We start from the raw sequence: 22,372 nt of genomic DNA, 5'->3' as shown, positions 1-22,372 counted from the left end.
TTTAACGTAAACAAACTAAGAACCTTAATGTCATTTCTACATTAATGAAACAGATCAGATTGCTCCACTCAAAAAACAATAAAGCATTGTTTACTATTAACTATCTGCATCTATTTGATTTTATATTGTCAAAATGCATTAATTCAAATTGCTTAGAATATGAACATGGTTAAAAATAGCTAAAAATTGATAATAAATATCCTTTACAAACTGTGCTTGTGTATTTAAAACACATTCGGTTTATTAGGACATTACAGAAATTTTAATGACAAATAAATATGCAGTTTATTAGTTTGTTTATGGTAAAACTGTGTAATATTATTTTGTTTTAATTCAATGTTATTAATTTAAAAAAAATACAATAGAATTTTGGTTGAAATGACAGTCGTGACACTTTTTCTCTGTAAAAAACAATTAATATACTACCGATATAAAAAGGCAAAAATACATAAATTATATATATAAATTATATATATACACTGTATATATATATATATATATATATATATATATATATATGTTGTGCCTAATTGTTATATATATATATATATATATATATATGTTGTGCCTAACTGTATGTCCCTAAGTATTTACAGTTAAATATTACTTAATTTTATTTTAATTTATATTATTAATCAAAAATTATTATATCTTTACATTTTATATATATATATATATTTTTATATATATATAATTTATGTATTTTTGCCTTTTTATATCGGTAGTATATATATATATATATATATATATATATATATATATATATATATATATATATACTGTATATGTTGTTCATAATATTTTTTTTATCCCTAAGTATTTACAGTTAAATATTACTTAATTTTATTTTAATTTATATTATTAATCAAAAATTATTATATCTTTACATTTTTGGTTGAAATGACAATCATGACACACTTTTTTGACATGCAATATTATTTCATTTCAATTGAATATTATTAAATCAAAAATGTTTGAAATTTTTTTATGCAAAAGCAACTACTGATAAAACAATGGATGCATAATGAAATAAATAAAAAATGCCATGCATATTTGTTATTCTTGAACATTAGAATGATTTAAATCAATGATTTGATTGACGTTTACTCTTGCCCTTTAAAATGTCAGTACATAATGCAACGTTTGCAGTAACCAGGCATATTTGACACAACAATCTAAATTCAAATATATAATATCTGACTTGAATCTAAAAGTATATGCATCACACAAAAAGCAAGGCCATTTAGCTTGAGCATGAAAATAAGGTGTGCGAGACGTCCCTGAGACTGACTAACACCATAAACCAGATGCATCAATAATCAGGGAATGTGGTGTGAACGTCGAGAGCAGTCGACCTTATCACACTAGGAAAACCTAGATCACACACACACACACACACACTCTCTCTCACACGTCTATAATGATGTTTCCAGATAAGGAGCAGCATTTCAGCACCTTGAGCTTCGGCTAAAACACCAACAAACACCGGATATGAGAAACTCGCTCTTCTTTACTGCACTAAAACCAATTACGCTCAACAAAAACTGGGCGTCTAATTTCCTCATCTGAGAGTGATTTCCAAAAGAAGCCGTTGTCTTTTATCAGCACGGGTGGAGGTAAATGTAGCACAGCGCTGGTACTGCTACTGATGCGTGAGATTGGCTCTTTTACACCCAATTAATGAGCAGATCTGCCCACTGAGCAAAGCCTGAGCATACGAAAACCAGCACTTGTGCATCAGACTGAAATCTGCAACATGATGGACATGACCTGCTTCAAATCAGTTATGGGCTGAAATAAACAAACAAAAAACAAAAACCTTAGTTAACTTTAAAAAAAAAATACTCACCCACATGTCATCCAAGATGTCCATGTCTTTCTTTCTTCAGTCGAAAAGAAATTAAGGTTTTTGATATTCCAGGATTTTCTCCATATAATGGACTTCAATGGGAACCAAACGGTAAGACAGTTTCAGTGCAAACTGTTCAAAGGGCTTTAAACGATTCCAGACGATGAATAAGGGTCTTATCAAGCGAAACGATCACTCATTTAATAAATAAATAACAAAGTTTAAGTTTTATAAGCTCAAATGCTCGCCTTGCTCTGTTCTGTGATACGCGTTCGTGACTCTCCTGTTCGAACTCGTTCATCAAACTGAACAAATCTTTTTTTTTGGAGTCATTTCGTTCAAATGACTCAAAAAAAGATTTGTTCATTTTGTTTCGCTTGATAAAACCCTTATTTATCGTCCGGAATCGTTTAAAGCTGCACTGAAACTCTGATTTGGACCTTGAACCTTTTGGTCCCCATTGAAGTCCATTATATAGAAAAAATCCTGGAATGTTTTCATCAAAAACCTTAATTTCTTTTCGACTGAAGAAAGAAAGACATGGACATCTTGGATGGCATGAGGGTGAGTAAATTATCAGCAAAAGTTTTTTTTTACAAAGTGAACTACTCCTTTAAGTAAATTAAAATACAAGCTGTCATATAAAAGAGCAAAGCTACTATACAGGTGAAACTCGAAAAGTTAATTTATTTCATTAATTCAACTAAAAAGGCGAAACTAATATATTATATAGACTTATTACATGCAAAGTGAGATTTTTCAAGCCTTTATTTGTTATAATTTTGATGATTATGGATTACAGAAAACCCAAATTCAAAAGTTTTCATATCTGTAATCCATAATCAACAAATAAAGGCTTGAAATATCTCACTTTGCTTGTAATGAGTCTATATAATATATTAGTTTCACCTTTTAAGTTGAATTACTGAAAGAAATGAACTTTTTCTTCACTCGTATGCGTATCTGATCCGTATCGTGTGTGTTAACCATGATGGCAGAACGGCACAGACGGGGTAAATCGAGCAATCGGCATCGACTGCTCCTAATGAAGGTATATGAACATTATCTTTACCCTAATGATCAAACCCTGCGAGTATTACACACAACATTACACATCCGTATGGAGGAACCACACATTACACCAATGAAATAGCCGGGAATAAACACAGCTGTCCATATGAGACACTTCAGAAGTACAAACTGCAATAATAAAGAAAGTTTTATTGAACTTTATGATAGTTTTATGGTCTTTTATAGAGCTTGACAGCATCTGCTGTCTGTCTGCTTTTGTAAAGAAAACCTCAATTGATAATATCTCATGTAAAAAGTACTGTTTTTTTAATTCAATTGATCAAACGTGACTGTAATTTTGCACTTTCTATTCATTAAACCTTGAAAAAATGTGTCGGTTTCCAATGAAATATGAAGCAACACTGTTTTCAACATTAATAATCATAAATGTTTCTTGAGCATCAGATCCTCGTATTAGAGTGATTTCTGACACTGAAGACTGGAGTAATGATGATAAATTCAGTTTTGATCACAGGATATAAATTATATTTTACTATATGTTCACATACAAAACAGCTATATTACATTGGAATAATATTTCACAATTTTTAATCTAATTAATGAACCCTTGGTGAGCAAAATAAAATATTTGTTAAAAAAAAAAGTTTTTAATCAAATAAATCTCTCAAAAAGATTAAAGTTGCCCCCACATTTGAATGTATTGCATGTATCCTCATATTCGAGTGATTTCTGAAGGGTCACGTGACACTGAAGACTGGAGTAATGGTAATAAATTCAGCTTTGATCATAGGATATAAATTATATTTATCAATATATTCACACTGGAAACAGTTTATCTAAAATGTAATAATATTTCACATTATTGCTGTTTTTACTGTATTTATGATCAACTAAATGCAGCTTTGATGAGCAGAAACATCAAAAAATCCCTTATTAACGTTCCCTAGTCTTTCAGAGAAATAACTGTACGACGACAGACCGAAGGAAGATTATATGAAAATGATATTTCAGGTATTCATCAATCTGCCTGACTCATCAGGGTCACCTCTACAACCCCATTAGACACAACGCAAACATCTAGAGTTTCTCTCTTCTTCCTCGAGGCTAAAAAAACGGATTATTTATTGACTTCCAAAAATAAGTCGGAAAAAAATAGTTTTCCATAATTATCATCATTAGTCAGGTTGGGGTTGCCTTTAATTGCATGATGGGAGGAGCTTCTTTATCACATCAGCCAATAGAAAAGTCTTCAAAAGGACCTCCTCATCATTCATGACTCGGGGAAACTAGCGGATTCATATGTGACACAGCAGATGTTGTGCTAAAACAGCACATTAGTGTGAGACGGCCCGATCTAATGAGCTCAATCACTCACACAATCACACAGCTGCTCCAGGATCAGCCGGAGAGACGGATGGCACCAATGTTGTCAAAGCATGTTGGACTTTAATCAACACACAAGAAGTTCTTCAGCACTTTCATCATTTCATGATGTGCAATTCTATTCACTTATAAGTACTGAAAAGTGTGGGAATCATTTCATGTTTAATCTGGACTTCTCTGTGCATGCTCTTTGAGGTGGTGACCATAGACCTCCATTATATGACTGAGACAAGAACGGGTTGACTGAAAAATATCAAAATTGAAAATACTGCGGAAACAATGCCCTTGAGGTATGATAAAACATATCAAAAATTAATTTCAAAGTGAACTATCCCTTTAAATATATAATTACACTGCAACAATGACACCTTAAAATAAAGTGTAACCAATGATTTACTTAGAAACAGTTCATATTATCAGTTATGAATGATATGCATTAGAGCCAGACCGATATTATCGGCCGATATTAGGCATTTTTCAAAATATCGGTATCGGCAGTTATAATGGCCGACAAATGAATATTTAAAAAATAAAATAAAAACGGACGAAACACGCTTTAATCATCCTGTTGTATGTTTTACAATTTGCAGTATGATGTTATCTATTGCTAAATTATGGCTCATCATAGACTAGCTAACCACAAAGCAAGCTAATGCCACTATCATCAGTGGAAGACCGCTAACGTTAACATTAATGAGCTTGGAAACCACAATGAACTTTTTCTGCCTGAATAAAGTAATGATTACTGTATTTATAACTAGCATATCTCTAGTTACAGTCCCTGCATTGTAAAATGTAGGGATGCACCGATATGAAAATTTTGGCCAATACCGATAACCGATAATTCTTTATATTTGAAAGCCGATAACCGATATATCGGCCAATAAACTTAAACCCAAATTTTTATCTAATTTTGAGAGCCTGATTACAAAAACAAAAGTCTCACAATTAAATCCATGCCCATGTTATAGTGTTGTACAGCCGATATGACAGATTTGCGCTGCACATGTTGTACCAAACCGTAATTTTTTAAAGAGATTTCAATCATATTTCAAGAAATTCAAAAACATAAACAGTGCTCAACAAGTGTCTCAGCTGAAGGGAATAATACATTATTTATCGGCTTTAATATATCGGCCACATTTTCTTACCAGGCCGATAACTATAACATTAAAAATGAACATATATCGGCCGATACCGATATGCTGGCCGATATATCGTGCATACCTAGTAAAATGTAAGTTATACTTGCGAGGAGTGAACATTTAGACATAGAGAAAAAGTATCAAACGTATCTTGTGCAGAAAAGTTAGCTTTTCTTTTACACGTGTGTGAAATCCAACAATATTTAATAAAAAAAATATCAGCCGATATATCGGATTATATTTGTATCGGTATCGGCCTTCAAAATCCTTTATCGGTCGGCTCTAATTTGCATTAGAAAAGCATATAAAAGCATCAGAGTCGTTCCTCGTTTTAGTACGTTTGAGTCTGATTCCCTCAATGTGCCAGCGCTCTTTGTTTACTCGGGATAACTGTAATGTAGACTCGTCCGCCTCTCTTCACCCATTACATCACCTTCAGAAAGCCCTCCTGCGATGCTCTCCAGAACACACACTTTAACAGCGCGCTCAAACAAGACAAACTCAAACACACTCAAAGCATTTACAGATATTACACCCTTACATGAGAATTCGTGTTTTCTTTGCCCTTCTCTGAACGCCCAACAAACATTCCCGATCGATATCTCTGTAAACGTTCTGAGATGATTCACTACCGAACATTGAATGGTTTTAGTAACTTGTAATGCCGGAACAAATTGGCTTTGGTGAGCAAATAAAAAGTGATTTATTAGGAACTGGAATAATGAAATCCCCTCTATATAAGACATGATCATTTTTACTTTTGCAATCCAAACTCTAGCAGGCCTTAAGGTTTTGGTCAAATCCATGTCGCATTAAGCCAACAAATATTAAATATGCGGAAAAAAACACAATATTTGTGAAAGATAAAGTTTCAGAACGACTCGTCTCAAATACGTATGCGAGTGACACAACAACCAGCGCATATTGAACATATTATCCAGTTTCATGGATGGTTAGAAATATTTATGACACTAAAAATGGCACAAGATCATTCTATGCATTAATTAAAACCTCTCAGTGTTTATGAAAATCCCAGAAATCTGTCTTGTTTTACCTGTAAGCAGCGCTAAATGCAATTTACTGTGAGTAAACAAAATATATTTACTCTCTATTTGGCCAGTGAGTTAAGAACAGTGACACTAGACAAGATTATTTAAGTTAGGGATGCACCGATATTAACATTTTGGCTGATTTACGATAACCGATAATTCTTTATATTTGAAAACCGATAACCGATATTTTGGCAGATAAATCTAAATTTTATATAGTTTTGAGAGCCTGATTGAGTCTCACCATTAAAAGCCATGTCCCAAACGCACACTTATATATATCTCATTATACTTTTATGTAGTCTATATGACAGAAAAACTGTATTTTCCTTATTCAAAGTGATTCCAATCATATTTTAAGTAATTTAACACTATGTTTAACAGTGGACATCTGAAGTGCCCCAACTTAAGGAAATAATACATTATTTATCGGCTGTAATACTGTAAATCAGCCAAATTATCGGTACCGATATGATGGGCGATATATCGCGCATCCCTAATTTAAGTGGAAACGTAATAATACTACTACTACTAATAATAATAATCAGATCCTCGCTGATGTCAAAAGAAATTGGGAATGTTATACAAAAAAAATTTCCACAGTCCCCCTGTGGTGAAAATCTAGCTTTAAATGTTGTTCATGTGTATATGTGGTGTGTGTAAATTCAGTATTTCCTCCTTAAAACTGCAGTGAACCAAAGATAGTCTCAAAAACACGCTTTCAAATCGCTGGTGTTTTTTCCGTCACAAACGACCTTGTAACCAATCAGATCAACGTGTGATCGCCAACCAGAGTGAGTGAGTGGGGGCGGGGCTCATTCGAATATTCATAGAACTAAATGAGGCAAGGGTGTCGAGTTACATTCAAGATATTTTAAGGAACGACAAACCTAAAAAAACATTTAAATATGTGATTTTGGAGATCAAAGATGAGTTTTAAGCAATTATTGCCAGCAGGGAGACTTTACTTTCAGTGAAAAAACTGAATTCATGCACAAAATCTTGACATGAAGAACATGCTGGTAAAACAGAGTGATCTGGGATGGGGGAAAATACAATATCCATGAAGAAATGTGAGTAAATGAGCTGAAAAGAGAGATGGCAGGAGGACTAGCGGGAGAAGCAGCCTGTAGGAGTCTCTCAAAGGTCTGTCATCATCTCACACTGTCACGGCACACACCATCTGCTTCCCTGAGCTACCCACAATGCACTGTGCTGATGCTATATATTTGCACTCACTTTAAAGAGTACTTCTGCGGCCCAACGTCATGTTTTCACTATTTGCGAAGACAGAAACTCAGTTGGGAACCGTCACACGTTCACGGATATATAATTACAGCAGCAACTTTGAATATGGAGAGTCGCCTGGACCCGCGGGGAAGCCATTATTGCTTCAGTTATACCTCATTTCAGTCTCATGTGTTTCTCCTCATTTCTCTGAAGCAATCAAAACTAATTTTAGCTGGAAAATAACTTTATTCTAGAGCTGCTCCGTTTCTGTAATCTCCTGTTATCACTGGTCTGAAACTGTCTATAATGTTAAAAGCGCTGTATAAATGAAGGTGATTTGACTTGACTTAAAGGAGGGACCTGAGCCATATCTAAAGAGCAGAATATTCGAGAGTTTTTGGATTAGTGCCACAAAGAATCCACCCTAGTAACACCCTAGCAACCACCCAAAACACCCTAGCAACTGCACCTTAATATTCTCGAAACTAATCTCTAGGACATTTATAGTGCTACAAACAAATAAATGCGATTAAACCATCTATATACCATCTTTTTATTCCTTTTATAACCGTTTTAATTTTCCTTACTTTTATTTAGTGATTATTTTAAATCCTTTATGTTATTATTTATATTTTTTTAGTTATACCTCATATTTCAGTCTCGTGTTTCACCTGATTTCTCGGACCCATACTGTATCTACAGCGCAGAATATCAAGGAGTTTTTGGATTAGTGCCACAAAGAAGCCACCCTAGTAACACCCTAGCAACCACCCAAAACACCCTAGCAACTGCACCTTAATATTCTCGAAACTAATCTCTAGGACATTTATAGTGCTACAAACAAATAAATGCGATTAAACCATCTATATACCATCTTTTTATTCCTTTTATAACCGTTTTAATTTTCCTTACTTTTATTTAGTGATTATTTTAATTCCTTTATGTTATTATTTATATTTTTTTTAGTTATACCTCATTTCAGTCTCGTGTTTCTCCTGATTTCTCGGACCCATACTGTATCTACAGCGCAGAAAATCAAGGAGTTTTTGGATTAGTGCCACAAAGAAGCCACCTTAGTAACACCCTAGCAACCACCCAAAACAACCTAGCAACTGCACCTTAATATTCTCGAAACTACAAGATCCTCTATCTCTATGACATTTATAGTGCTACCAAAAAATAAATGTGATTAAACCATCTATATACCATCTTTTTATTTCTTTTATAACCGTTTTAATTTTCCTTACTTTTATTTAGTGATTATTTCAATTCCATTTTTTTTCAGATATACCTCATTTCCGTACTGTATCTACAGAGCAAAATATCAAGGAGTTTTTGGATTAGTGCCACAAAGAAACCACCCTGGCAACCACCTAAAACACTCTAGCAACCACCCAGAATACCTTAGCAACCGCATATCATCACCCTAGCAACCGCATAGCAACACTCTAGCAACCACCCAGAGTACCATAGCAACCGCATAGCAACACCCTAGCAACCACATAGCAACAACTTAGCAACCACCCCAAGTTTTTAAACTACTAAACTAAAACAAACTATTTCAGGCTAACAACCTTCAAACTTTTAAACTTTTAATTTTCCCTACTTTCAGTAATTATTTTAATTCCATTTTTTTCAGTTATACCTCATTTCCGTACTGTATCTACAGAGCAGAATATCAAGGAGTTTTTGGATTAGTGCCACAAAGAAACCACCCTAGCAACCACCTAAAACACTCTAGCAACCACCCAGAATACCTTAGCAACCGCATACCATCACCCTAGCAACCGCATAGCAACACCCTAGCAACCGCATAGCAACAACTTAGCAACCACCCCAAGTTTTTAAACTACTAAACTAAAACAAACTATTTCAGGCTAACAACCTTCAAACTTTTACACTATCTCTAAATCTATCTATTCAAAATTCTGCCTACATAACTAAAACTATTTCAAACTTAAAACCTTCAAACTTCAATAAAACTACTTCAAACTTTGTAATCCGGCTTTCTCACGCCAACTTAAAGTTTGTCTCGGCCAACTATTTTTTATTCTAGTGCTATACTAAATAAATGCGATTAAACTGGGAACACGCAGACCATTAACCTCTGCTGAGTCTGGGAACGCATCACATGACAGACACTACACCGCAGCCAAGCTAATGAAAATGAATGCTACGTGCTGCTAGCACAGTGGCTGTTTCCTGCTAAGGTAGCATACGGCGATTTACACGCACTCCTGGAGGCTTTAGCTAATGAGAGTCTAAAGGCAGCGATTACGGCCTTAATTCACCGGGAAATGGACACGCTACAAATCAACACGGCCACATAATTACACTGGAACGAAGGCTTCATCTGCACCACACACTCCATCAAGAGGTGCAGGTGAAGCCAACGCTCATGCTAACATTTCATTACGCTTGACATTCTGTGGCTTTTTTGTTAGCGCTGAATTTATAGCATATCAACATTTTTAAATGTAAAGTGCTAGACATTGGTTTTTCTGAATGCAAACTCTTTAAATGTTTTTAAAAGCCAAGAATCACAATGAAAATTTTGCAAATTGTTGCACGTTCGTATTTAGGATAATTCTCCGCAGGTCTTTACACACATTTACAACACAAATAAACATGGTAGCAGTGTGTGTCCATTATAAAGAGACGTGTTTGTTCAGATGTGTGTGCATTCAGGTTTACAAACATCCCGGTGTTTCGTGTGCAAATATGTGTTTTTGTTTGCATCCTGTCGACCTGATGAGAATCAGCCACAACATGCCCACAGTGTGTGTGTGTGTGTGTGTGTGCCGATGCTATCAGGAGTGTGAGACAGCCCATCAATAACTGAAGGCCTCTGAGGATGAAGATGTGCCGCGCGCCGCTAGCAGGAAAATGGATGTTAACTATTTATTCCTCAGCTTTTCTCTCCACTGCCTCCCTCTTTATCTCACCGCAGGATCCTGAGACACACACACACACACACACACACTCTCTTTGACTTATTTCAGACCATTATGTTTCTGTTTACTTGTCTCTCCAGAAGCATATTCATCCCATTACTGTCTGAATCTCAGCAAACCTGTCAGGAACATGTCAAGGTCATATTGTACCTTATACAAATAATCAAAATAAAAAAATTGAAATATAATAAAACCTATTTAAGATCATTTTGTGCATCGTGACTTTTTTTTATTCACATGAACACCCATTCTTATTCGTGTAAAGCAAAAAAAAAAAAGCATATTGTGCATGAAGAACATATACATATATATATATATATATATATATATATATACAATAAAGTGGGAAGATGAAAACCACTATTTTCTGTTTTAAATTTTAAATTTGTAGGTTATAATAACAATAAAAAAAAATTAATCCAGGTTTTGATTTTCAAAGATTTATTATAAAAACAGATTTCTTTCCACCCAAAATGCAATAAATCCGTTAAAAAAAAAAAAATCAAAATGCAATTAACTAAAAGAAATTCAAAATAAAATTAATTTTATATACATTATTTTTTTTTAAATGGCGCTTATCACATTTTGGAACCAAACTCTTCATTTATATATTAATATAATACAACTAATATTTGTATATATAAATAATATATAAATATAATATAAATAATATTTGTATTTTATATGTATATATATATACATATAAATACAAATATTATTTATATTATTATAAAATGTTATAAAATAAAACATTAATAAGTTTGAGCATCAGATCCTCATATTAGAGTGATTTCTGAAGGTAATGATGCTGAAAATTCAGCTTTGATCACAGGATATAAATTACATTTTACTACATATTCACTTAGAAAACAGTTATTTTAATTTGTAACAATTTTTCACAATAATTGGCACTCTTACATTTAGTTTAGTTTGTCTTAGTTTAATTTTCAAGGACTTTTAATTTTTTCCTGTTCCCGTTTGTCGTTAGTTGCCATGGTTTTCCATCATCTGATTAATTAACTTTAGTTCCCATTTGTATCCCTTTGATTAATAAACAATGTTTCTATTTGAATTACTTCATCCTGAGAGAAAACGTTACAGTATTTCTGTTTTTTTCTCACATAAATACCACCTTGATGAGCACAAAAGAACATTATTTCAAAAACAACCTGAAACTTTTGAATGGTACCATAAATGTGTGAGTGAGTGTGTGTGACTGGTTTTCGTTTTGGAGATGAAATATGACCCACAAGTATATGTTTTTATGATGGTAAAGCTTCTGAGCGAGCACACGGAGGGCCGTGTTGTTCATCATCTTTTTCCTGAGTTTAAACAGTAAAGTTCCTATCCCCCCCGAGTCTCTCATGATGTAATGCACCTCACAGAGAGTGTGGCTCGTCCCATTGCCTTATCTCCGGGGACGAATCTCACTTTGGGCGAACGTTGCACAAAGCGACTCCCTGAAAAGAGGTAAAAGGCTCTCGCTCAAACTGATCTTCCCCATTTATCTCCTATTCTCTTTAAACGAGAGGAATATATTCTCTCCAGCCGTAATCTCTCTCCAGCACACCGAGAACAAAAGCTCCCGACTCCACACATTAACACGGGCTGACCGCGAGTGCACAGAGCGTTCACTCGCAGTGAGAACCAACATGTTCTTCCTAAATCTCACTATCCACTGCATACTGAGACACCACACAGATTATTGTTTTATGTAATAACCAAACCGTATGCAACAATAAATTGATTTTAAAGGAGTAGTTCACTTAAAAAAAAAAAAAAAAAAAAAACTTTTGCTGATAATTTACTCGCTACCATTTCATCCAAGATGTCCACGTCTTTCTTTCTTCAGTCGAAAAGAAATGAAGGTTTTTGATGAAAACATTCCAGGATTTTCTCCATATAATGGACTTCAATGGGGTCCAAACGGTCTAAAAGACAGTTTCAGTGCAAACTGTTCAAAGGGCTTTAAACGACACCAGATGATGAATAAGGGTCTTATCAAGCGAAACGATCACTCATTTAATAAATGAATAACAAAGTTTAAGTTTTATAAGCTCAAATGCTCGCCTTGCTCTGTTCTGTGATGCGCTCTCCTGTTCATCAATATGAACGAATCTTTTCCCGAGTCATTTGGTTTATTCAACGAACGAAACGAACGAATTGACTTGGAATAAGATTTGTTCATTTTGATTAACGTGATCGAACAGGCGAGCATTTGAGCTTATAAAACTTAAACTTTGTTATTTATTTATTAAATGAGCAATCGTTTCGCTTGATAAGACCCTTATTCATCGTCTGGAATCGTTTAAAGTCCTTTGAACAGTTTTATCAGCAAATTTTTTCAAAAGTGAACTACTCCTTTTAGGACATAAAAAAAAACTTATCAAGTTAATTTTTCAGTATGAATTAAATCATTATACACAGCATTAGATGATAATAGTACGTTTGAAATGCCACCTAACATACAGTATATATTAAATATTAACATATATATATATATATATATATATAACCCTTTACAATAAGGTTTCGTTTTTCAACATTAGTAGTTATGAACATCACCTCTATAGCATTTATTATTAATAGTCAATGTTAATTTTATTAACTTATTTAAGTTGTATTTGTTAACCTTTGTTAATGCACCGTGAACAACTAGATATTCACTAACATTAACACAAACTAATAAATGCTTTAAAAATATATTGTGTATTGATAGTTCATGTTAACAGATCCGATGACACCTTATTGTAAAGTGTTACCCAATTTTTACCCATACAATTATATTTAATAAATCAAAGTTTGTAAACATTTCGTTCATTCAGTTCAAATTCACAATTAATTGAAGCTTAGTCAGTTATTAAAATGTGAAAAATGTTGAAAAAATGTTGCACAATAGACGTTGGCCTTTTTATTTAATATCATTATTGTTGCTAAAAGCTCTTTTTACAGAACAAATGCAACTGACATGCATCTTGATTAAAGCGATATGCATTATCAAGTTGCATGTTCTGCAAAAAAAAAAAAAAAAAAAAAAATGAACATGCAACTTTAGTAAATACCGAGTAAAGATTGCACGAACCTTTAGTCGCTTTGGATCGTGCATCTGCCAAATGCATGAATGCAAATATATAGATCTACATACAAATACCCTTTATATACTTCAGGTGCATTTATCACTGGAAAAGAAAGGTCATTGAGCGCATTGCATTGTGGGAAACAATATTCAGTGCTGGATATTCTATGCACAGATACAGAAAACGCACATAATGCGCACAGGACACATCCTGCAGAAACAGAGCCACAGGAATCAATGAGAGCAGAACTGACGTGACAGGGACAAATCTCTTCCTTGAAATATCAGCACGTAAGACGTTACCTTGAAGTAATCGCTTCGACTGAGCCGTAGTGCATTATTGATGAATTAATGGCCATTTGCCGCCGTTGTGAGGTTTTTGAGAGGCTAAGTGATTCTCTTTAAGCCCATGGCAATGCAAGACGGGCTTTATTCGTCCTTTCTTTACGCAGTCATGTAGACTCGAGGGGATCGTAATGTCCCAGATCGCTATTTCTTCTGCTGGATCTCCGTAGAGATCTTAACTGGGATGATTTTTGCCATCTGACTGCTCTTGATTTTGTTCCTGCTCTTTCCCACAATCCTGCATTTAAAAAGCTGTTGATTTTAATGATATAGAGAAAAGTAAGAGCGAATAAACTACTTATTGCACTATGCATTTGTTCAACTAATCACAAATCTCAAATTCATCTTTGTTGCTTAATGGTAAAAAATAGGGCTGTCAAACGATTAATCGCGATTAATCACATCGAAAACAAAAGTTTATGTTTACATAATATATGTGGGTGCACTGTGTGTAATTATTTTGTATATATAAATACACACACATGCTTGTATATATTTAAGAAATATTTTCATGTATATACAGATTTATATATAATTTATATAATATATATATACATATTTTATATATAAATAATATATTTTTTCTTAAAAATTCATGCTTGTATTTATTTAAGAAATATTTTCATGTATATACAGATTTATATATAATTTATATATATATATATATATATATATATATATATATATATATATATTTTTTTTATATATATAAATAATATTTTTTTTTTTTAAATTCATGCATGTGTGTGTATTTATATATATATATATATATATATATATACAAAATAATTATACACAGTGCACCCACATATATTATGTAAACACAAACTTTTATTTTGGAATGCGATTAATCGCAATTAATCATTTGACAGCCCTAGTAAAAAATAATTGGCTCAGCTTTAATTCAGTGTGCATTTGAATTGAATAAACAAAATATTCAACCACCATTGTAAACTTTGATTTATTAACTATAATTTTAAGTATAAAAATTGGGTCCCATTTGTAAACATGAATTGTTCATATTTTTAAAGCATTGTTAAGTCTTTGTTAAAAATCGATATTTTTATAATTTATATATATATATATATATATATATATATAAATATTTTATATATAAATAATATATTTTTTCTCAAAAATTCATGCATGTGTGTATATATATATATATATATATATATATATATAATTTTTTATATATATATTTTTAGATATACACCCACATATATTATATAAACACAAACTTTTATTTTGGATGCGATTAATGGCGATTAATCGTTTGACAGCACTAGTAAAAAATAATTGTCTCAGCTTTAATTCAGTGTGCATTTGAATTGAATGAACGAAATGTTCAACCACTATTGCAAACTTTGATTTATTAACTATAATTTGAAGTATAAAAATTTAAGTCTAATTTAAAGCATAGTTCTTTGTTAACTTTAGTAAAAATCAAAGTGTTCGTTGTTTGTTTACGGTGCATTTACAAATGTTAACAAATACAACTTTTAAAAAACAAGACATAAACATTGACCAATAATAATAGGTGCTGTTCACGGTTAGTAATACACTAATGAAAACCTTATTGTAAAGCGCTTTACATGTAAATTAAATAGATTAATAGGTAGCATCTTCTTATTATCATCTAATGCCCATATGCCGTGTATGATGATTTAATACACACTTTAAAATTGACAACAAAAACACTTTAATTTCCTCATTTACAATTCTCCATTCTGTTACCTCATTTCAAAATCATATTGAACTCAATTATCATTTATCCAAAATGAAACCAAAATCCAGCCATGCTTTCAGATGTGTTTGATGAAGAATAGAATCAATAAAACTCTCAGTTCACAAGAATATAGGACGTTTTTCAGCATAATAGGCAATGAAGAACTGAGTTAAATAACTAGATGTACTGAATTGAAACCTGCAGTAATGCAGAGCCTAGAATCAACCCTGTTAGATCCGGTTACGGCTATTACACCGGCGACATGGAGCGCCGTCAATATTTCAGCACATATGTGAGTTTAATTAGATGAGAGTGTAATTGGATTTGCTCCGATGTACTACTCAAATGAACATATCAAAGATTTAAGCACATATAAAACAGATCCGCCAGCTTCGGCACGACCGTTTCCATTATCGGCCCGATTCTGTTGTGAAGAAGTAATGAAGCATTGAAGATCATCTGTTCTTCTATTGAATCTGAAGCCTCATGGGACACATACTTGGTCCTCGAGTGTCTTTGAATCGTCCTTTCGTTTGCTTATCTCTACCTGTCTTCTTATCAGCCCTCACCTGAACATCGACTCTGAATCAATGAGCGATATCCTGATCATTATTATCTCCTGGAGACTCATTTATGTACCTAAAACAGGACGCTTTTATGAAAAGGAAAAGGGATTAGTTTAATTTTACATGGACCCGTCAGAGGGAAATAGTCAAGGACATTTTTCTTGCAATCGACTTTTCAGCCTTGTACCATTTCAATAACTTACAGATCACCAACAACACTCGACATTTCCTAAAATCCAATGCTAATTGTGAACCATGAATCAAAGCAGATTTGAGTTATGTCCAATCAATGCAGGTCCGTCAGAAAGCAATCGAGCACTTTGCAAACGCTAGAAAGTCGCCTGCCAACACTTCCATCAAACCAGACTACACTCCCATTCAAGACTGCCAAACACATTCATTTCATTTCACACCATCCTTAATATCGATGTTAAAAAACTCTTTATGATATGAAGTTGGCACCGTGAAGGTCCAAAACCACACGTTTGAGCGTCCTGGATAGAGGACGGCGTACAGCGGACGGTTATAACAGCCTTTTTATACATCATCTCCAAAGTTTAAGCCCAAATGATGGAGGGAAGTAGTAAAAAAAAGGCACTTATCAGGATAATGTGCAATCTTTGAGGATAAAAGCTAACCTTTCTTACTCCTGGGAAGCAAAATTACAGTGGAGGAGTATAAATTTTCGACAAGACACAGTTTAAAGGGTATTAAAATCTGTATGGACAATCTTGTTGACTTGATTGAATTATTAAATCCACAGTGGATGTCTTCGCTGCTGTACTTTATTAACCCTTAGTTTGAGTCCGCTTAAAAACCGACAACGGCAAAAACAGTCTAGATTCCTGAAACAGAGTTTCAATGGAGAGCTAAACAAGACAAGTTACTGCTTTGAATCAGTCTGAAACCATTTACACTATTAGTAGAGGGAGAAACTATGGAAAAAATAAAAAAAGGGAATTGCGACTTATGACTTTTTTTCTTGCAATTGCGAGTTTATGTCTCGCAATTCTGACGTGACACTGCATGAAAAGTGGGATTTTCGTCAGTAAGCGGCACTGTAGATTGTCGTGGAAGTTCAGGTTTACGACTGCACACGGCAATTTACAGGTAACACTCAAAACTGCTGTGAATTGCCGGAAATTGACGTGGGCCTTGCTTGGCAGTTGTCCCCCCATTGTCCCCCCTTCTCCTAAATCTAGAGGAGGCTTTGACATGTAAATGAAAATGCTGTGAGCTATACACATGCAAATAAGGGTAGGGGAGTTTCACCCCAGGTAACATTTTTCTGAAAGGTATAACTTCATTCTAAGACAAGATCAGGCTCAGTATAACCTAATTGCTGTGTTTTTTTTTTGTTTTTTTAACATTGCACATAATGCACAACAATTACAACAATAACATGACATCCAAAAAGATAACAATCAACAAATAATAATTTCACAATAAATAAGAAACAAATAAAAATAGGACAGAATTGAACAAATGAAATAAAAACAGGAAAGGGACTATCTCTATTGTGTATAATATTATGATTTAAGAGAAAGTTAGAAACCAGTAATTTGTACTATTTAAAGAAAGAAAATTAGCTTCAATTAGCTTCAATATTCTTTAGCAAATACAATTGTATCACTACATTTTTATCGATACATTTGAGAGACAGAATATACTGAAAACTAAAAATTAGACCAAAAAAAAAAAAAACTTCAAACAAGGTTTAGAATTATTCATTTTACTCTTATGAATATGACATTTTCCTAATAAAATTATAAGATTCATCATAACATTTACGGAAGCAGTTTTCAAAATATATGATAACATCTTTGATGTTAATTTACAGTTATAAACAGATGTTTTTTGTTTTTGTTTTTTACAAATTTTTTTACTGGTTTATTTATTTTAAGTAACCTAATAAAGTTATTTATTTATGCATATATGTATTTTTACATTTCATGGTAGCCTATTTAGGTATATCCACCTTATTCCTAATTTAAAATGAACTAACAGCAGCAGAAAAGTCAAGGACAGCCGACGACAGCCTTTCAACCTGAGTCAAAAACCAGTGAACGTAACTCTGATTGGCTGAGGCAGCATGTCGTCATAATCCAACCTGTAACGTCAGCCACTCTGATTGGCTGAGGCAACGTGCCAGGCATGTGGCGTGTTTTTTTAAGCAGAAAGTAACTACACAGATATTCAGCCTGCTTCGCCGTCATGATCGCTGGGGAACCCATCTTTTCCTCTAAATTGAAGGTAAGTTCGTCCAGCTTAGTGAATTCTATGTCCATGTCTACTTATAGTTTTTGGTAGTTTAGCGTTTTTGTCTTAAACTTCACAAATCGGCTGTGATTACTGCCGCGAATGTCCAAGGGTGTTAACCTAACGGAACAGTTTTTTGTTTTGCGTTAGCTTGCTGCTCTTAATTCTTTTTTTGTTTCATTTCAATTTGAACAAATTTGGGACACTAAACTGTACGTTGGGTTGCACGTTGTTATCTGGCTGCAAGTTAGCTACCATTCTTTGATAGTAATCAAACTAACTCATTTACTCTGAATATCGTCAGAAATTATGAAAAAATAATAAGTGCCAGGGTCCTAAAACAAAGCGCGTAATGTGCTTGTATGCTCTAGTGTAGGCTATCCTTGTTTGTAAAATTGCATCACTTTGTGTGATGAGTGAAATCTTCAGATGTTTGTGATTTGTTTTGTCTCTCAGGGGCTGTTAGGAGTGAGGTGTCCTTCGCTGATGGGAGAAAAAACACCTAAATAAGGTAACGTTACGTGTTGTGATCTCATCCTCTTTTCTTTTGAACAGACCCCAGTCAAATAAAAAGTAAAACTAAACTAATTTGGATTAACGTCTGTGTTTATAGATGACTTTGAGCGTGAGACAGTGGTGAAAACGCCAAAGAGAACTGGAACATGGCATGTTATATTCAGTTATAAATGTTTGACCAAGTTTTTAAATATCTTATAAATCTGTTCAGTTTCATCATTTGATAATAACTTTTAAAACACATTTTTTTGTGGTATAGATGCAGTGACTGAGACTGGGAGATGCAGTGACTGAAACCTGGTGGTAAGTGTTGATCTATTGGCAGTGGAGAAGACACTTTTAATAGACACCTTCTCTCTTGTGAGCTAGCAAACTTTGTTATTCTAATTAGAGCATTGTAAACATCACCAAATGTGTTCGTTTATTTCAGTGTTCCAGAAAAAGGTCCTGAAACTACTGGTCGACATCCGCCATCGCCTGAAGGAAACCAGGTAGTGGATGCAGAAGAAACATATTTTTGCTTACAAATGTGGGGACTTGGGGCAGATTGCCTTTGCATACATCTAAATCATTTGTCTTTTTCAACTTTGCAGAAGGGGTCATGAAATTCGGTTCCACAGCCACTGAGGTGTATGTACATCAAGGTGAACCTCAAGCACGCGTCGCAAAGACTTAAATTCACTTTGCCCTGATGAGCCAAGCCTACAGGACTTGAATTAAGAGTTTTAAAGGGATAGTTCACTTTGAAATTATTTTTTGAAATGTTTTGGCTTACGTCAAGGGCATCAGTCAGTCATATAATGGAAGTCTATGGGGATCTCTTAAAAGAGCATGCACAGCGAAGTACAAATTAAACACGATTTAATGAATCATAACTGTAAGTACACGTTGATGGCTTAAGATACGAGACGAGCGGTTTGTGTGAGAAAATGAACAGTGTGTGTGTGTGTATATATATATATATATATATATATATATATATATGATCTGCGCATGCGGTGGAAACCGCCAGAAGCGATCTTGCACTGGTACGTCACTCAAGTTTTACTGTGAAGATCTAAACATATTAAGATGTATTGCATTTTGTGTATATCTAAATATATATATATATATATATATATATATATATATATACACACACACACACACATTTATACAATATAAATACTGTTTGTTTTCTTTCCCAAAACGCTCATTTCGTGTCTTAGTCAATCATTGTGTACTTAATTTATGAGTCATTAAATCATGTTTAATTTGGTCTTCTTTGTGCATGCTCTTTGAGGTGGTGACCATAGACCTGCATTATATGACTGACAGACAACAACAGTTTGACCTAAAAATATCAAAATTGAAAATACTGTGGAAACAAAACCACCTGCATCTTGGATGCCCTTGAGATAAGATAAAACATATCAAAAATTTATTTCAAAGTGAACCATACCTTTAAATTACATCCTTATTATTCGTTCATAATTCTGGCTCCACTGTACATTGTGTTTGATATATCTGGTGCCCAATTCTGATGCCATTCAGGGCAATTTATTTTTGAATAGAGATGCAATATATTATTGATTTATTTGTATAACTGTAGTGCTGTATGTATGTATGTTGTCCCATGTTTCCAGAGGGTGGAGGACATGTTTTCTGTGCTTTGAAAGATGTTCTCCTATGCTGTGTACATAGTTTTGTGTTTGTTCTAATAAAGCTATTTCTTTGAATAAACAGTATGTGGCAAATGTTCCTTTCCTCAATAAATTCATGTCCTTGATGGTAATAATAATTTAGTCCATAGGATAACAATGACATGAATAAACAACATAATAGCATATCATATGAATATGAATATATATGATTATTATTATTATAATTTTATGTCGGCTGACCAATAGTAACAGATCTGCCAACCAATCACGAGTGATTTTCTTGTTTAAATGTAGTGAATTTCAACCAATACTGAGTGAGGAAATTCAAGCCATTCTCTGGCAAGGCGCGCGCAGTGCTGCTATTCATATGCTAATTAGGGCCATTCACACCTCCGCGAGCGCTGCATGCATACGTCATGGTTCGTTTCCGTCAATATGTGGCACAGTGGAACGCGACGTTCACAGTCTGTAAATTGTCGTTAACTGCCGAAAATTAGGGAGATTTCCGGCAGTTTACGGGGACGAAAATCCCACTTTTCATGCAGTGTGATATGATTGCATATTATAAAGTCAGAATTGTGAGATATAAAGTCACAATTGCGTATTAGAAAGTCATAATTGCGAGATATAAACTCACAATTGCGTATTAGAAAGTCAGAATTACGAGATATAAAGTCACAATTGCGTTATAAAGTCAAAATAGCGAGATATAAACTCACAATTGCGTATTAGAAAGTCATAATTGCGAGATATAAAGTCAGAATTGCGAGATATAAACTCACAATTGCGTATTAGAAAGTCATAATTGTGAGATATAAACTCGCAATTGCATGTTATAAAGTCATAATTGCGAGATATAAACTCACAATTGCGTATTAGAAAGTCATAATTGTGAGATATAAACTCGCAATTGCATGTTATAAAGTCAGAATTGCGAGATATAAACTCACAATTGCGTGTTATAAAGTCATAATTGCGAGATATAAACTCACAATTGCGTGTTATAAAGTCAGAATTGTGAGTTATAAAGTCAGAATTGCGAGATATAAACTCACAATTGCGTTATAAAGTCAAAATTGCAGGATATAAACTCACAACTGCGTATTATAAAGTCAGAATTGCGAGATATAAAGTCAGAATTGCGAGATATAAACTCACAATTGCGTATTAGAAAGTCATAATTGTGAGATATAAACTCGCAATTGCGTGTTATAAAGTCATAATTGCGAGATATAAACTCACAATTGCGTTTTATAAAGTCAGAATTGTGAGATATAAACTCACAATTGCGTGTTATAAAGTCATAATTGCGAGATATAAACTCACAATTGCGTGTTATAGTCATAATTGCAAGATATAAACTCACAATTGCGTGTTATAAAGTCAGAATTGTGAGATATAAACTCACAATTGCGTGTTATAAAGTCATAATTGCAAGATATAAACTCACAATTGCGTGTTATAAAGTCAGAATTGTGATATATAAAGTCAGAATTGCGAGATATAAACTCACAATTGCGTGTTAGAAAGTCGTAATTACGAGATATAAACTCGCAATTGCGTTATAAAGTCAAAATTGCGAGATATAAACTCAAA

The 22,372-nt window shown here is 33.6% G+C and overlaps 1 protein-coding gene and 1 long non-coding RNA gene across 3 annotated transcripts in view; one reads left to right on the top strand and one right to left on the bottom strand.

Moving 5' to 3' along the window:
* ncam2a (neural cell adhesion molecule 2a) overlaps window positions 1-22,372 on the bottom strand; it is a 226,363-nt gene that overhangs the window by 146,623 nt on the left and 57,368 nt on the right. The window lies entirely within an intron of this gene.
* On the top strand, window positions 18,478-19,767 carry LOC148978783 (uncharacterized). Its single transcript, XR_016168960.1, has 6 exons — window positions 18,478-18,611; window positions 19,074-19,128; window positions 19,231-19,282; window positions 19,393-19,436; window positions 19,564-19,624; window positions 19,727-19,767. It is a non-coding gene; the product is annotated as an uncharacterized LOC148978783 (long non-coding RNA).

This window comes from Pimephales promelas, chromosome 6 (assembly GCF_988280905.1).
Source record: "Pimephales promelas chromosome 6, fPimPro1.hap1.1, whole genome shotgun sequence".
Taxonomy (NCBI): domain Eukaryota; kingdom Metazoa; phylum Chordata; class Actinopteri; order Cypriniformes; family Leuciscidae; genus Pimephales; species Pimephales promelas.
Note: the sequence above shows the minus strand (reverse complement) of the source record. Positions and strands in the feature narration are given on the sequence as shown.